Consider the following 16,501-nt stretch of genomic DNA (forward strand, 5'->3'; position numbering starts at 1 on the left):
GAGTCCTGGTTGATGGCCCACACCCCAGGAGGGGTAGTTGGTATAAGTGAATACTTTCCAAAGCATCCTTGAGTAGAACACAGTTCTCTCCACCATCCTCCAGAAAGTGGTCTTGTAACCTACCAAACTTTGACCAATGTTACTAAACGTTTTTTATATGGATTTTTTTGAAGGCTCATGGTGAGAACCCTCCACCTCCTCCAAGTTTTGACTAATATTGCGAGCACAACATGCTTTAAATGTATCATTTATGACACAGACCTCATCATGAGTGGCCTGGAGGAAGCTGGAATATTTACTGCACCTGATGAAATCCACCACACAAGAGTCAGAATTCATTGTGGGCCATAAATGGCATTGATTAAAAGTTTTTAGGGAATAAAATGTGGATTTTGATGCTTTATCTACAAAAATGTGCATGTTCTGGTTATTACAAACTTTATTGCACCCAGAAACTACTGGGTGTGACACATTCATATAACTTGTAATTCTGATTTGTGGTCAAACAGAGGCTTTCACAAGGGTCAGAATCATCTGGTCCACTTGTAATGAAGTCCATAAGGTCTAAAAAGTTTGTAGTGGTAAAGCGTCCTAAGCCTCCTTTTTTTGAATCTCAAAATTTGTACCACTATAGCTGGCCTAATGTACAGCAAAATGCACCAGTTGTCGCTAATATCGAAACAAATCTACAAAAGGAGAGCAGTCCGCTACCTTGAAGAGTAGTCATTAAATCCTTTCAGTATTGGCCAGATTAGTGTTCAACTATTTCTTTAGAAGAAACCAGTTCTTTCTTAAATTGGTCTTTAGATCCGATCTGATTGTGGTCATGATATTATGCTTTCAATGCACTACATACCAGTAAATTTTCTTCCCAAAATAATGTTTATTACTTCAACTTTAGGTGTATTATTCATGCGTAATGGATTCCATACTAATTCATGTTTCAGTATATTGGAATTGGGTAGCCCAAGCTGAGCTATGTAGTACATCCTGGGCAAGGCTAACATTTGAATTTATGGCACAGCTACAGGCTAGCTCCTTGGAATATTATTTTGAAATAATACAGAAACCAAAGGACAGGAAATTATACATTCAATTCAGGTTTGGTACCTTCCCCTCAATAAATTAGTGGGAAGATGGCATAGTGACACATCGACTCCTCGGCGGTGCACAGGTTGTAAAGCTCCTTTGGAATCTGAGGCGCATGTCATGTTTGCCGGTCCGGCATATGCACTCCCCAGGGCTAATTGGGTAAGTCCCATTTGCAAACAACTGGGAACCCGTATTTATTCAGAAGCCAGGAGAATCTTAAAATCTGTTGCAAAGCAGTTGTTTGCCTGTTCGGTTGCCAGATTCCTTGGCCACATCTGCGGCATTAGGAAACGAGACCAACGGGAGGGAGTAGTTAACTGTATTTTATCTTTTTAATCACAACTTTAAATGTCTAGCCTAACTTAGGGGCACATGCATCATGCTAGGCAATTGCGATTGCTTAATAGCAATTATTAGGGAATCGCTATTAAGGAATCGCAATTGCCTATGCATGTAGGTTTTGCTAAAATATTAGCGATTTCTACACATTCCTTAATTGCAAATCGCAAATTGCGATTCGCAATTAAGGAATGCCTTCCCATTCATTCCACTGGGCCTAGAGGCCGATAGAAATTAATGGGACAGCAGTCGCAATTAGCTAGTACCAAATAGGTACTCGCAAATTGCAAATGCAATTTCAAGGATGCTAGGGGTCCTAAAGGCCACCTCCCTGATACACACCCAAAACATACATGTGTGCACATGTGGCACACACACATGCCCTAAGGGCACACACCACACATGCCTTATGGCATGTGTGTGCTCCACATGGCACTTAGAAAAATTCTATTTTATGCATTTTTCTAAGGAATTGCAAATTACCATCAACTTGAAGTTGATGGTAATTTGCAATTCCAAATTGTGAAAACGCATTTTGTGAATGCATAATGCATCGCATTTAGGGATTCGCAATTTGCGTTTTCCTAAATGCATTCTCAATTTAGGTAATCGCAAAAAATTGCGATTACCTGATTTGTGAATCCATTTTGTTTGATGCATCGCAAAGTGCATTTTACTAGTCGCAAACGGGCCGACCGGTAAAATGATTGATGCATGTGCCCCTTAGTTGGCTCTCCTTTTTACTCATTTTTAGCTTATGCATCAAAATGATTTTTTTTTAACTATTACTATCTATTTTAATCGCGAAAGTTTAATTATGATACGAATGACTGTACATGAATGATTAGGTGGTTATCACTGCTTGTATATGTAAGATGGCAAATACGCCGAAATAAAGTATTCATGATGATGATGTTTCAGTAGTTTTAAAGCACATCAAAGCATGTATGTTTTTTTGTGATTCAGCTATTGCTCACCATCTCATCTTGACACACAAATATGGATCATTGCACTCCACAGGATGGGAATCCTTGACCTGTGGGGGGAGTTTCTTGAGCCCAAATTTCGTAAGGAGACTATTTTCTAAAATAAACATAACAAAATGGAGTGTCTTGCTGTGTGTCTAATGCATGGAAATATGGGGTCTGTTTAGGCATCTACCGCTCCCAGTCCTTAAGTGCGGAAAGTGGAGACCAGGGCCCTCATTACGAGAGACCTGTAATTTCTGAGACACACAGGAGCAGTAGTTACCAGGCTCCTCAGAATTACAGGTTTTTGTTTATTACACGGAGGATTTCTGTTGCTGAAAGTAGTCAAAAGGAAACATGTGCAAATTAGTACAGAAACATGAATTAGCAGAAGTTAGTCACCAAAAACGTATGATTCTCATTATCTCGGCACATTGCTAACAGTAATTCTGGGGCATATATATAACAGTCCTTTTTTCACGTAACTCGTAATTGAGGCCCAACTCTTGTTTTCTATATCTCCAGGAGTGGATTGGACCTTTTGCAACTCTGGCTTTTTCCCAGTGGGCTGCAGGCCAGGGGCAGCTTTCAGAGCTGGAAAGGGTCTCCTTCCCTAACAAATGCTTTGTGGATGGGATTCAGTACGAGAAAAACCTTTCCGCATTAAAAAAAGATCTGAACAATTGGTTTTGTCAATGCTTGTGTTGTCTACATTCTGTTGATTGAACTTATTTTCTTACTAATGGATATATGTAAACAACACGCAACTGTCGTGGGAGACCATGGCATTTCTACTACATTTCATATTTTTTATTTATTTAATTTCTGTATACTGCTGCTTGCCAGAAGAGGCACATTCCGAGCAAATTAAGATGCCCTATCGATCAATAGGCGTGCATGAGAGCCCTCCAGTGGTTAATAAATCTTCCCTGCCCTTCGATGTTGCATATTTTTTAAAGTTACATTTTGATTTTTCCAAAGAGAGGGCCTGTGATGGAGGACATTCATAAAAGGCATGTTGTCCCGTTGCTTGATTGCCCGTCGATGTAATTCTAAAGAACTGTTTCTCATTACCACCACAGGGATGTCTTGGCGGCCTCGCTAAAGGACGTTCTGTCCTGCTATTGGAGGTAAGGGCCAAAGCTAAACATGGGATGGTCTTGCTAAAGCTTAACCTTGGCTTGCACTGATGGTGCCCTGTAAAATTATTGATCAAACTTCGCCACCTAGTGGATAATTCTAAATGTCAGGCTTGACAAGGAACAAAAACATTCCCTGCGTTAGGCCGCTTTAACTAGTGGCAGAATCATTACAAAAATAACAATTCTAGGATGAAAGTGAATAACTCACATTTCTATATTAGGACTTTAAGTTATAAATTGCAAGTAACAAAAGGATGCCTCTTTTGAAAGCAGTAATCTGCTGATCTGTTTACATTATACGCACTCTGTAATCTACTTGGTACACGTTCTTTGCAGCAGGCATATTAACCCTCTGCACTAACTTCACCTAAAAGTCAAAACCTCAACTACACAAAATGCTGATCTCTCTCCAGGAAGATAATTAATCACACGAGTTATCTTGACATTTATGTGAGGCCTGGTAATTGTCGGGGAAAAGAAACGCTGCCCGCCAGCACCCGGTGCAGTGGCACCGGTCACACCGCCTTAAAGCCGGCCCTGTGTATACCGAGAGAGGCTTTTGCTCTGCTCCTTCTTTGGTGCCTATGAAGAAGATCAATAGCTGATATAGCTGCTGTTATCTCAGCCCTCACACTAGAAAGGGGCTGAGCGGTGTCTAACAGGGCCGGACTGGCCGTAGCGGGCACCGGGCAGTCCCCCACAGGGCCGCACGGGTGAGGGCCGGTTTTGGGCCCCTGGGGGCCGTTTTTGTTACAGGGCCGTTTTTGCAGCATAGCTGCAAAATCGGCCCTGTGACAAAATCGGCTGAAAACCGGCCCTGGCAAAGAGCTAGGCGGCACCCCCGCCCCCGGGGAAGGGGGCCGGCCGAGCACTTTGCCGGGGCCGGTTGTGGTTCCCAGTCCGGCCCGGGTGTCTAACCCGTTAGAGAGACAGTAGGAAGCGTTTTTGCATTGTTAACTCTCTGCCAATAGTAAGGGTTTTTACACAGCGAATTTTGTGACAAATACAAGATGGAGGGGCTTTACACTGCGTGGCTTGGCAGTTCGGGCTGGACTGTTCCCATGAGGCACAGGGTCAGACTGATTTGCATATGGCCATGTCTGAACTGGGGTGGCAGAGTGGGCTAAAGAACGGTGATGGATCAAACCCAGATCTGTTGACTGGGTGTGAGTGTTTGATTGGCTCTGATGCTCCGTCCATCACCACCCCCTTTTGTACCGCTTTGTTCGCCATAAGTTGGCAGGGTATGCTCAGACCTGAGTCCCTTGCTCACTTTGCCACTGGATTCAAGCAAGCCTGGCTGAAGACGGCTGAAATGCTAGAAACAGGTCCTAGGAAGCTTGTTTCCGGTCCAGGGAAGGCATGGCTTGGCAGTTTGGGCTGGACTGTTCCCATGAGGCACAGGGTCAGACTGATTTGCATATGGCCATGTCTGAACTGGGGTGGCAGAGTGGGCTAAAGAACGGTGATGGATCAAACCCAGATCTGTTGACTGGGTGTGAGTGTTTGATTGGCTCTGATGCTCCGTTCGCAGTCCATCACCAACCCCTTTTGTTCGCCATAAGTTGGCAGGTTTTGCTCAGACGTGAGTCCCTTGCTCACTTTGCCATTAAGCAAGCCTGGCTGAAGACGGCTGAAATGCCAGAAACCGGTCCTAGGAAGCTTGTTTCCGGTCCAGGGAAGGCATGGCTTGGCAGTTCGGGCTGGACTGTTCCCATGAGGCACAGGGTCAGACTGATTTGCATATGGCCATGTCTGAACTGGGGTGGCAGAGTGGGCTAAAGAACGGTGATGGATTAAACCCAGATCTGTTGACTGGGTGTGAGTGTTTGATTGGTTCTGATGCTCCGTCCATCACCACCCCCTTTTGTACCGCTTTGTTCACGATAAGTTGGCAGGGTATGCTCAGACCTGAGTCCCTTGCTCACTTTGCTACGGAACGGTTCATGTGAGGCCAGAGACAGTGTCCAATTTAAACAAGTTTTCTCTTTAAACCCTTTTTGTCCCTTGGGCAAAGTCAGGAAGGCTGTTCTTCTATCATTGTGTTCAAGAGTTCCAAAAAGGAGTGCATCTTTCTACTGGATAACCAGGCTTGTAATGGGTGGTGTTGCAGTAATATCAACCACTCTCAGGGAGTGCCAAGCCACCAAGCTCCAATCGTGCACAAAGTTTCTTTCTCAAGACTCTACTGATCAATATGCCCAAATAAAACGTGAAATTATGTTGTATAATCACTGAACAAAATGTGTTCCTTAAATATTATAGGAGAGATTGAAACAAAAACAATAAATAGCTGAGGCAGTGTAACCTATGTTGTAGCACCACTGGGCCCATTTACTTTGTCTCACATGAATTCCTGACACTACACCTCAATTATCAAATGAGGACCAGGAATTGGGTAACTGACATATAAACCATTAATTAGATTCATATATAGAACTCTCAAAACCATGCTTTACAAATACAGAATTATCACAGCTAGACCAAATCTCCGAAAGAAATTCAGTCAGACTAAAATCCTACAAACCAATAATTCAGTTAGAGCTATGTAGAATATTAACATTAGAATCTGCTGCCCAGAGATCTCTCTATTTAGATCCCCACACCCCATTAACACTCAATTGGAATGCACAATCAATAACTGAAGACAAGACATAGAGAGACAGAAACAGGATTTGAGGATGCTCTAGTTTTATAAGTAATTTTGAGAAGAGTAAATACATCAGTATCAGGCATTTACATTTAGGAGTGCAGAATAATCAAATTCATTCTTTCATGGCCCATCAATTGCCAAATCCCTAGAAGAGTTCAAGATAGGCCATGAACCATCTCAGCTCAAAGATTCTCCCATGAGAGAAAGAAGTCCAGAAATAGCGCACAGAGCGTATGAGTCAGCCAATAGAGTCCGCAAGGAATTAATGATGTCTCTCAGTCCGTAAAAAAGCAAGATCTCCAAAAGGAATAGAAAAGATCTCTCTCTTTGCTCCATCACACTGTGTATATTAATCCTCAAGTTATGGAGTGACACCTCCTGGGTCATCTCATCTAGTCAGACCACTCAGTCCATTGGTCAGTTCGTATAGGGTGATTGTCATGTCACATAAAGAAGACACATATTATAGCAAAAAGGTGGTGATTATCACGTAGCCATCGAAGCAACCAATGTATATGATTTTCAATAATGTCCCTTTTGCAGAGACACATGAGTGAGTTCAAGAGGACAGTTTCTCACGGCTGATGCTCCCAAAGTAACAAAAAGGTTGCAAGTAGTCTTAGTATGCGCATGGGAACTCTCTCTATGAAACACAGTTTCATTCCACATTGTACATTTACGAAGCCTTTGCATGTGAATGGAATGCAAGCAAGTAAGGAAAATACAGGCCTAAATTGAATGTGGTTCATGAAATATAGACTATGAAATTAGAGAAATATACATTACATTCTAGAATCTTGGGACCCTTATGTATTTCTTTAAACTCATTTGCACTCATAAAGCATCTTAGTTTCACTGTAATTAGCACATGTAACTGGCATATTACTGCAATTTCAAAGTACCAATGTGTAAAATCATTTCATAACACAAAATATTAATATCGTTTATAGTAATTCTCAGTAGTACATATATGAAGATCCTTCCATAAAAGTTTCATAACAATTGGTGCACCTTTTCATGTATGCAAAACATGGAGTTTTCGAATGGGGCTCCTAAAATACACACATAGTGTCATCTAAATTAAATTAGTTTCTTAATTTCTTCATACAAATTGTTATTTTAAAGAAGATGGGTAATGAACCCTAAATAACCAGTGAGTCATCACTTTCATATTTTTACTATGCATTAAAAATATACCAATGAAATGTAGTAAATCACAAACCTATGTTATTCTAATGAATAATTTCATACAATCTATACTCTTCTGCATGCTTTTACAATGCAGTAACTAAGTCTTTACATGATCTGCTTCTCATGATTCTCCAACATATATTTATCACAATTTATGCACATTTGTCATTTTCCTCTCAAATGTCTCGAAATCAAATTTATGTGTCAGGTAAAATGATTCAGCCGTTTATCTGCTTCATCACCTATATAACTACATTAAGTCTACCCACCAACAATACTGACATATGTCACCATTTCTTAGAATCTTGTTCAATACAATTCATCTACAATACAATATATTAGATCATTTTACAATTAGATTGAATGGCCTAGCCCAGTTACAAATGTTGGGGGATATGAAAAGTGCTATATCATCTGCATAGAGCAACATTTTTTGAATGTGAAAATCTTGGCTAACTTTGATCAAATCAATGCAAATCAATAAAATTGGAATGCGGTGGGTGGGGTCGTGGGGGATAAGGATCAGCTCGGTCTAGTACCATGATGGAAGGAACCCACTGTAGAATTGCTCAATATTAAATCTGAAATGGCACCTTGATACAGATTGGCGGGTAGCATGGTTAACTAGGTCATAAAAATTATGTGCTCCAATACTTTTTCAAGATCACTTAGGGGTCCATTAGGTAGTCCGCCCGCCACCCTAGCGGTGCTGGGACTGGCTGCCAGTGGTGTGGCAGTCCCGCACCGCCAATTAGGATGCAACTGCCACTGTGGCGGTCGCATCCCGCATATACAACATTGTTATTGTGGCTGCACCCGCCACAATGTAGCAAATGCATGTCGTGGCATGCACAACGTGACAGGCACCGCACGGTGCCTGCCACCTTGTGTATGCCAATGTAGGGGGGTACCATGGATACCGCCCATGTGCATCCCCCCACTCTCCCGGGGTCCCACAACGGGCCCCCAAAGTAAACACCGTATGCCTTTCCATGGCAGAGTCTCCGCCATTAAAAGGCATTAAACCGCCAACATCATAATATGGATGGCGACCATATTGCAGGCCTTTGTATATTTTCCAAGGTATACCATCCTCCCTTGGTGTTCTTACAGCTGGTAATACACTAATACCCCGGTGCATTATAGCTTCTGTCAAGCTAATTCGATTCTGAATCCCTCAAGAAGTGCATTATCTGTTCTTCTGTATATATGCTCTGGTACATTTGCAGGAATATCTTACAAATGTGTTATTCTTCGATTGTACCCATTTCTGTATGTCTTTAGCATTAGCTCTAGTTTTCATTTTCCAGGCCAAGTATTTGCCAATCTTGTCATTTTCTTCAAAAGAAGTCTGGTAACCTGAAAGTTAACCATCTCTCTTCTGAGTCTCGTCTCCCTCATCTCATCTCATTTTATCCAATACTAGAAATATTTTCTACTGTGGAGTTGAATGCAATTTCTAGTACCCATTAGTTTTCTATTTTTATTGGCTCTTCTATCTCTGATTTACTAGCCTCGGTACCTTTAGAGATCATTCCTACCACAGTTTAATGGCATTAACAACTATAATCTGAGATGTGGAGCCCATGTCAAAGAACTCATGTATTATTATTCCACACATTTTATATACTTCTTCTTGTAATAAAGTCCTATAATCACACCCATGGTGTACTGGTCATTTCCTAAATTGACATTTAGTGAAAATTGGCACGTGGTCTCATAAAATTGGGGGAACTATACCTACCTCACTACAATATATTGAAGAGGAAATGAGAAAATAGTCACTGAGAGATATTGCTTTACTGATTTTTCCATTTCTAGTCATATGCCTGATTTGTGTCCCTAATTTCATGTCTACTTAGTGTAAGACCATGTTGCTTTCACCTCCTGTAATAATTGGAGTGGAGCAATTAGCCAACTCCAGTACATATTCTTCTAAAGTCAATTGATTATTCATTATGGCCCATATTAACTGGCCAGAGGTGTTCTTCTCTTACCATTTGGAGACACCAACAACTAGCCATTTGCCTTCCATATATATATTACCTACTGGCGGTCGCCAGTAGGTAGTTATAGTTAGGACCACGTTTCCATAGGAAATCCGCAACATTCTATTTTGAATAACTTTGGCGCCGGTCGACGAATCCTCGCAAATTTTTCAAAATAGGTGGGGCGCTACGCTCCGCTCCTACCCTGAAAGTCTCGGGGGGATTCGTCAAGCGGGGGCTGAGATAAAAGGGGGGTCCCAAAACGCGTTTTTCCCATGCATTTTTCCATAGGACCTTTAGACACAGCTACAGCCCGAATGGCTGAACAGAATTACTAGAAATTTGGCAGAGAGGTAGTCCTCAGGTCAAGGAAGTGCCTTTTGTAGGTTTGGTGTAAATCTGTTCAGTAGATTCTGAGAAAATAGCCTTTAAATCAATATATATATCTGAGCCAGCTTACGGTGCGCTTACGGTACGCTTACCGTACGCGTACGGTGGCGTGCGCGAGCCCGATTCTGATTGGCTCTTAGATCTTAGTAAACATTCGAATCCGCCGAAACCAGGAAGCGGCGGGCGCCATTTTCTCTCTCGCACTGAGAGTGTGGATTAAAATACAAAGCACAAAAACATGTAAAGGGGCTGTTTGGACAGCTCCAAAACACCTAGCCATGTTGACGGAGTCCCCAAAGATCCCCCAAGGCCAAAAACGGAATTTTTATTTTTTCGCTAATTTCGCCGATTACGCTTACCGTACGCGTACGGTAAAAAAATATAAAAAAAAAAAAATTATCCACACTCTCCCCACCCCGTGTGCAAATGGTGCCCGAAGGGCAACATTTGTGCCTGGCTTATAACAGGTGTGAAAAATTAAAATATTACATTTCAAAACGAAGTGCATCATATGTCCTCCATGTGCGCACGGTGCGCGAAGCGCATCGTGCGTACATGGCCCATCTAGCGTAACGTGGGCACGCAGTGCGCATAGCGCACCGCGTGCCCACCGTGCGTGCACGGCACTAACTGCGCAAAGTGGGCGCGCGGTGCGCGAAGCGCACCGCGTGCACCGAACGAACTGCGTTAAGTGGGCGCGCACGCCACGAATGGCGTAAAGTAACTTAGCATTTAAAAAACCGTACAAATTCACTGAAAAAACCATAGGTTTCACACACGTTATAGTTAGGAATTAGCATTTAAAAAACCTTGCAAATTCACTGAAAAAACCATAGGTTTCACACATGTTATAGTTAGCGGAAATTTTACTGATAAAAAACCAATGAAATTCCCCCGTTATAGTTAGTGCAGGCAACTATAACTCACGCGACCGCAATCTTCTGCTGATGACATATGTGTCTTTATGAAAAAAAAATATTTGTAATATATGTATAGCTAAAAATTTATGGAAGAAGACATGGGCAAATAAGTGTCTAAATACAGTATTAGCATCAGCAGAGGATTGCGGTCGCGTGAGTTATAGTTGCCTGCACTAACTATAACGGGGGAATTTCATTGGTTTTTTATCAGTAAAATTTCCGCTAACTATAACATGTGTGAAACCTATGGTTTTTTCAGTGAATATATATATATATATATATATATATATATATATATATATATATATATATATATATATATATATATATATATATATATATATATATATATATATATTTGGTTCCTAAATTCTCATTTTTTGTAATTTCTTATGATAATTACCACCCCTTTATGGATGTTCCTGCATCTGAGTATTGTGCCTCCTGTACCCAGAAGTATTTTGCTAAAACATTTGGCTGCCCTTTGGCTAAACAAGTCTATTGTAAAAACAGAACTCATCTTACGTTTGTTCCAACAGTTGCATCATCATATTTCTCTTCATACCATTCATGGTGTTAGCATTAATCTATATTATTTTTGTATTTATCATATTTGCCATGTTTCTCATCTCAACGTAACTACATTAAGTCATAAAGACACCCCCAGTTCCAATGTAACCTGTTTTCCCCACTTGGCTGCCTTCCCCCAACACAACGCCACCTCTACCCCTCTCCCGGACAACCTCCATAACCCACTGCAATACCCTTTCCTCTTTACACAGTACACTGACCCCGGTTTCTGGGTTATCAGAACCAATGTCCAACACTCTCATGCCTAGAAGATATTGGAACATGCACTCCTTAAGAAAATGATAGTTTATAGATAGGTAGACTACCACCCCCCTACACACATAGCCCATCCCAAGCAAAGTCACAAGAAACACTTAATTTCTCACACCTGTGGCCACCACGTATGAAACCCTTGTTAACTGTGTTGTCTTTAACCATTATATCAATTATATTCATAACTGATGCTACAGTCTGTGTATCACTCCACATAGTCCCACTCAAGTCCAAGCCCCTCTGTTTTTCCCTTACTTAGATATGTCAGATTTATTTTTGCAATTCTTCAAACTAGGAAGCAGCAACATCAGAAATTCACCACTCCAAATAATTTTTAAATTACATTGTTGTATGATTTTGGGTGGAGTCCCAACCTTTTCATTACATTCTGGAATGAAGTTGTTCATTTTCCTTTGTCTCTGTGCAGATTCGAAAGAATGATCTGGAAACACTCAAAATACAAATCTTGAATGTGTGCTGAAGTTTTTATCAATATATGCTTCAGCCAGTTTATCATCTTTGATCGTAAAGTGCTGGAAGTACTATCTCTGTTTTATTTAGGCCTGGTGTCTGAGGTTTCTTCAGAGGAATTCTATAGACCGCGGTGATGTATAAATCAGATGACTTTAGGATTGAATCTAATAATAAAATCTTCAAAACTAGTATTGCTTATTGATCCTGCCATAGAGTTCTAATGATTCTCGCTAGATGTTTCCCCTGCTACAAGAACTGAGCTTAAGGGATGCTTGTAATCCAAGTCTGAGTCATCCACCTCACCCTCTGCATTGATCTATTTATTAATTTCTTATTTTGCAATAATACAAGTGTGTGGAATGGTGAGTTCAACAGGTTCTGTTGGTTCCCTCATCAGTGAGAAGTATTTATTAACAAGCGGTGTGTCCCTTATACACTATAAACAACCTGAAGCACACTTGTTATTGTTTGTATCTTAGGGTCAGATGTATGAACATGGATACCACTAAATCGCAAATTGCGATGTTACTGAATCGTTCTGTGAGAAATGGTAGTCTTAATGTATCAAAGAGACACTTCCTCAGTTTGCAGAACAGTATGATTCGCAATGTAGCGATTTCCTAATTCTGAATTATTAAATAGCAAATCAGTATTTAGAATCTCAAATTGCAAAAATTGCATTTGGGAACAGCTAGATGACTTGACACCGAGGAAGTCCTTTAGTGCATGCCCATTTCTGGCCTCTGTAAGAAGAGAAAGTGAGGATTGATTCCTGGACGAACTTTGAGGGTATTTTTGGAATGTTTCTTTGGAATTATTAAGGATGCCCAAAGAAGAATCAGAAAAGGATATGGGCGGCAGGAAAAGAAAACTTAAAATTAGTAAAAAATGAGCTGCCATTGCTCATGGAAGAATGTGTGGCTCAAAATGATGAGTTTTTTTGGAAAGAGCTCTTTCGATGGTCCTGAGTGAAAAAAATAATAAAATATGAAAGGACATATTGGACAAAATAAATTGCATCTGAGTGACCTAGCGTCCCTGGAGTCTGGAAAAGGTGGCACAATTTTCAGTCAAGATCAAAAGAGGAGATCGCCAATCGTCTTGCAGAGGTACGTGAGACTGGCGGGGGAACTGCAAAACAACCACCACCAACTCCTCTAGAAACTCTAAACGAATCCACATGGCAGCCAGAGGGTATTTTTGGTTTGAGCAACATTGATACATCCGACTCACCAACTACTTCTCAAGGTAAGAATGTTTTGTAATATACAAAGTAGTATCATGATGATTTACAAAAAAGTATACATTATTTAAAATATTATATTGAAAAAAAACATGAAAATGCTTATTGTTAAATATCAGAAACATTATGGGAGTAGTAGTATATACATTTCTGTGTAGAATTGACCCAACTGTCTTCCTCATATTTACAATTCTTACAAAACAATTACCAACAATAATAGCCAGTAATTGTATTCAAAATGTAAAAGTAAAACTCAAAAAATATATTTCACATTCCACAATGTAATATACATATAAATCCCTTACAGATGTACCATCCCAGAAAAAGCACAAAACTAAGCAAGAGGCCACTCCAGAAAGTCCTTCTGACATGGAGGAAGCCATAGATTTACCAACTGCACACAATGAAACAGTCTGATCCAGGCGAAGAGTAGCAGACACACCACACAAACACAAAGAGGTGATGGACGGAGCGCGGAAACTTTTCAGACACTCACTCCCAGTCACAGATCTGGGTTGAATCCATCATCATTCTTTAGCTCACTTCGCCACCCCAGTTCAGACCCAGCTATATGCAAATCAGTCTTTTTTTCTCAATTTTTTGTGTTCAAAATGTTTTATTAAATGAATTTCTCATAGATATTAAACACAATTCAAAGAACAATACCGAACATTAAGGTATAGGAACATATCGCAAATACAAGGATTATAAACATCCAATAGCATCTAAATAGAATACCTATAACAAAACTAATATATACTTAAGAGATATAAATGATAATATAAACAAAAAAGGCCTACATTGAAAATATATTGACTGATAAAGATTCAAATATGTGCTTTATATTGAAGAACATACAATGATATCGGAATCAAGACTGGACCACATGTTACACCTGGAAGGAGATGAATAATTATGAGAATGTGGAAATGAACATTGCCCAAGTCTAAGAAAAATAATCCATTCCCACCATGCATTAACTGAAAGTAATGCAGCATTTTCCAATTAGAAGTAATAGATTTGATTGCTGTAGAAATAAGGAAATCAAACAGTTTACAATCCATAGGGGATAATGTAGACTTAAAGAGGATTTAAGGATTAGAATATGAAAAGATAGAGCTGTTTGGATCTTAAGGATCCGGGATATAATATTCCATATGTCTGATAAGAATTGATCAATAATAGAACAATTGTAAAATAAATGTTGTAAATCACCAGTTGCAGAATGACAATGCCAACAGTTCGGAGTATCTAGAAGTTTAGCTTTAAATAATTTGTCTGGAGACCAAAAGCATTGGTAAAGCAGATAAATATTAGTTTGTATGCGAGTAGTTGGGAGATAACTAGCTGTGTTGGACTTCCGAATATCCTTCCAGGACACAGTAGGGGATTAAAGATTTATGTGTGGTGATCATTTGTGATTAAGATGTGTGAAGGGGGAATTAGGAGTAGCAAGTTTTTTTAGATACTTTAGAGGCTATATGTCCTGAGCGACAAAACACAGTAATACAAAACTCCATACCAGAGGACTGAGACATAGAAAGTAGTTGCGGGTAGGCATTAAGAACAGTATTACATAGTAATGTATATTTGGGAAACTCAGATAGAGGTAAGTTGTATTTAGCTTGAATAACATAAAATGTATAAAACATATCATATTGACATAGATTAGCAACAAACAAAAAAATACCAGCAGTAATCCATAAATTCCAGAAAGAAATATGTTTATGATATTGGAGTTTGGGATTGAACCAAAGAGAAACATTTTTAGTGGAAGCTATGGTAATAGAAAAACTACTATCAAATGAAAAAAGGGCAAGTTTAAAGTTTGCAATTGTGGGGGAACGTTTACCAAAGAAGCCATTTGCCATGGTAAAGAATGTAGGTAATGGATATGGAGCCAAAATAGTTTTCTCCAGGAGAAGCCATTTAAGTGCATTGGAAGGAGAAGTAACATGAAACCATAACGAACATTGTGCCACAACGAAAGCAAAATGATATTTCTTTAAATCTGGAAGACCAACCCCACAATCACATTTGGGCAATTGCAAATTTTTAAGACTGATTCGTGCAGGTTTATTATTCCAGATGAACTTAGTAAATAGTTTATATAATTTAACATAAAAAGTGCATGGGAAAGAAAAGGGTATCATGGACAATAAGTAAAGTATTTGTGGAGTTGTAGACATTTTAATTGCCTCAAAACGTCCCCACCAATTTAAATGAAGATTAGACCATCTATCCAGTTTCTCTTTGGTATTAGCTAAAATTGTGGAACAATTGGTTTCAACTGTATCTTTAACCAAATCAGTAAATGTTACTTCCAAATATTTGAGTTTTTTTGGAGATCATACTATATAAGTATTTGCTAGCATTGTAGAATTACAAAAACATTTAAGGGAAAAAAACTCTGTCTTATTATTAGTCAGGGAATAACCAGAAACATCAGCATACTTATGAATGATATTGAGAATAATAGGCGGTAGCGGCCCATGGAAGGAGTTCCGTGGGGCAGTGAGGCGGGGCGTGGGAGGAGCAGGGTGGGGGGTAGTAAACACCGTAATATGGATGAACGGAGGTAAGTATACATTTAAATAAAGAAAACAAATTTTGTTGTGCACGCTGCATCGCAGCGATGCATTCGCTGCAGCGCGTGCAACGAAATTCATTTTATTTATATAAATGTGTACTTACCTCCGTTCATCCCTATTCCGGTGTTTACTACCCCCCACCCTGCCCCTCCCCCGCCCTGCCTCACCGCCCCACGGAACTTCCTCCATGGGCTGCTACTGATAATAGGTATTGAGGTAAGGGGATCATTAACATATAGTAACACATCATCAGCGTATGCAATAATTTTAACGTTAGTATTTTTCAAAACAACACGTGTTTATTCATCACTAATACGGAAAGAGCATAAGAGGGGCTCTATTGCAATAAGAAAAAGTAAAGGAGAAAGAGGACATCCTTGGCGAAACGAAATGAGGAAGAGCACACACCATTGACAGAAATGGAGGCTGAGGGGGCTTAATACAAAGCTTTAATCATATTAATAAAAATAGGACCATACCGAAATACTTCTAGAGTTTTAAATAAAAATTGCCAATTAACCTTATTAAATGCCTTTTACGCATCCAAGGCTATTACACCAATTGGGCAACTGGATTCTTTAACAAGAGATAAGGCATGACAGAGAAAATGGGTGTTATGAGCGGACAGTCTACCTTTCATAAAGCGTTTGATCAGGTTGAAAAATAT

This window comes from Triturus cristatus, chromosome 7, assembly GCF_964204655.1.
Source record: "Triturus cristatus chromosome 7, aTriCri1.1, whole genome shotgun sequence".
Lineage (NCBI taxonomy): Eukaryota > Metazoa > Chordata > Amphibia > Caudata > Salamandridae > Triturus > Triturus cristatus.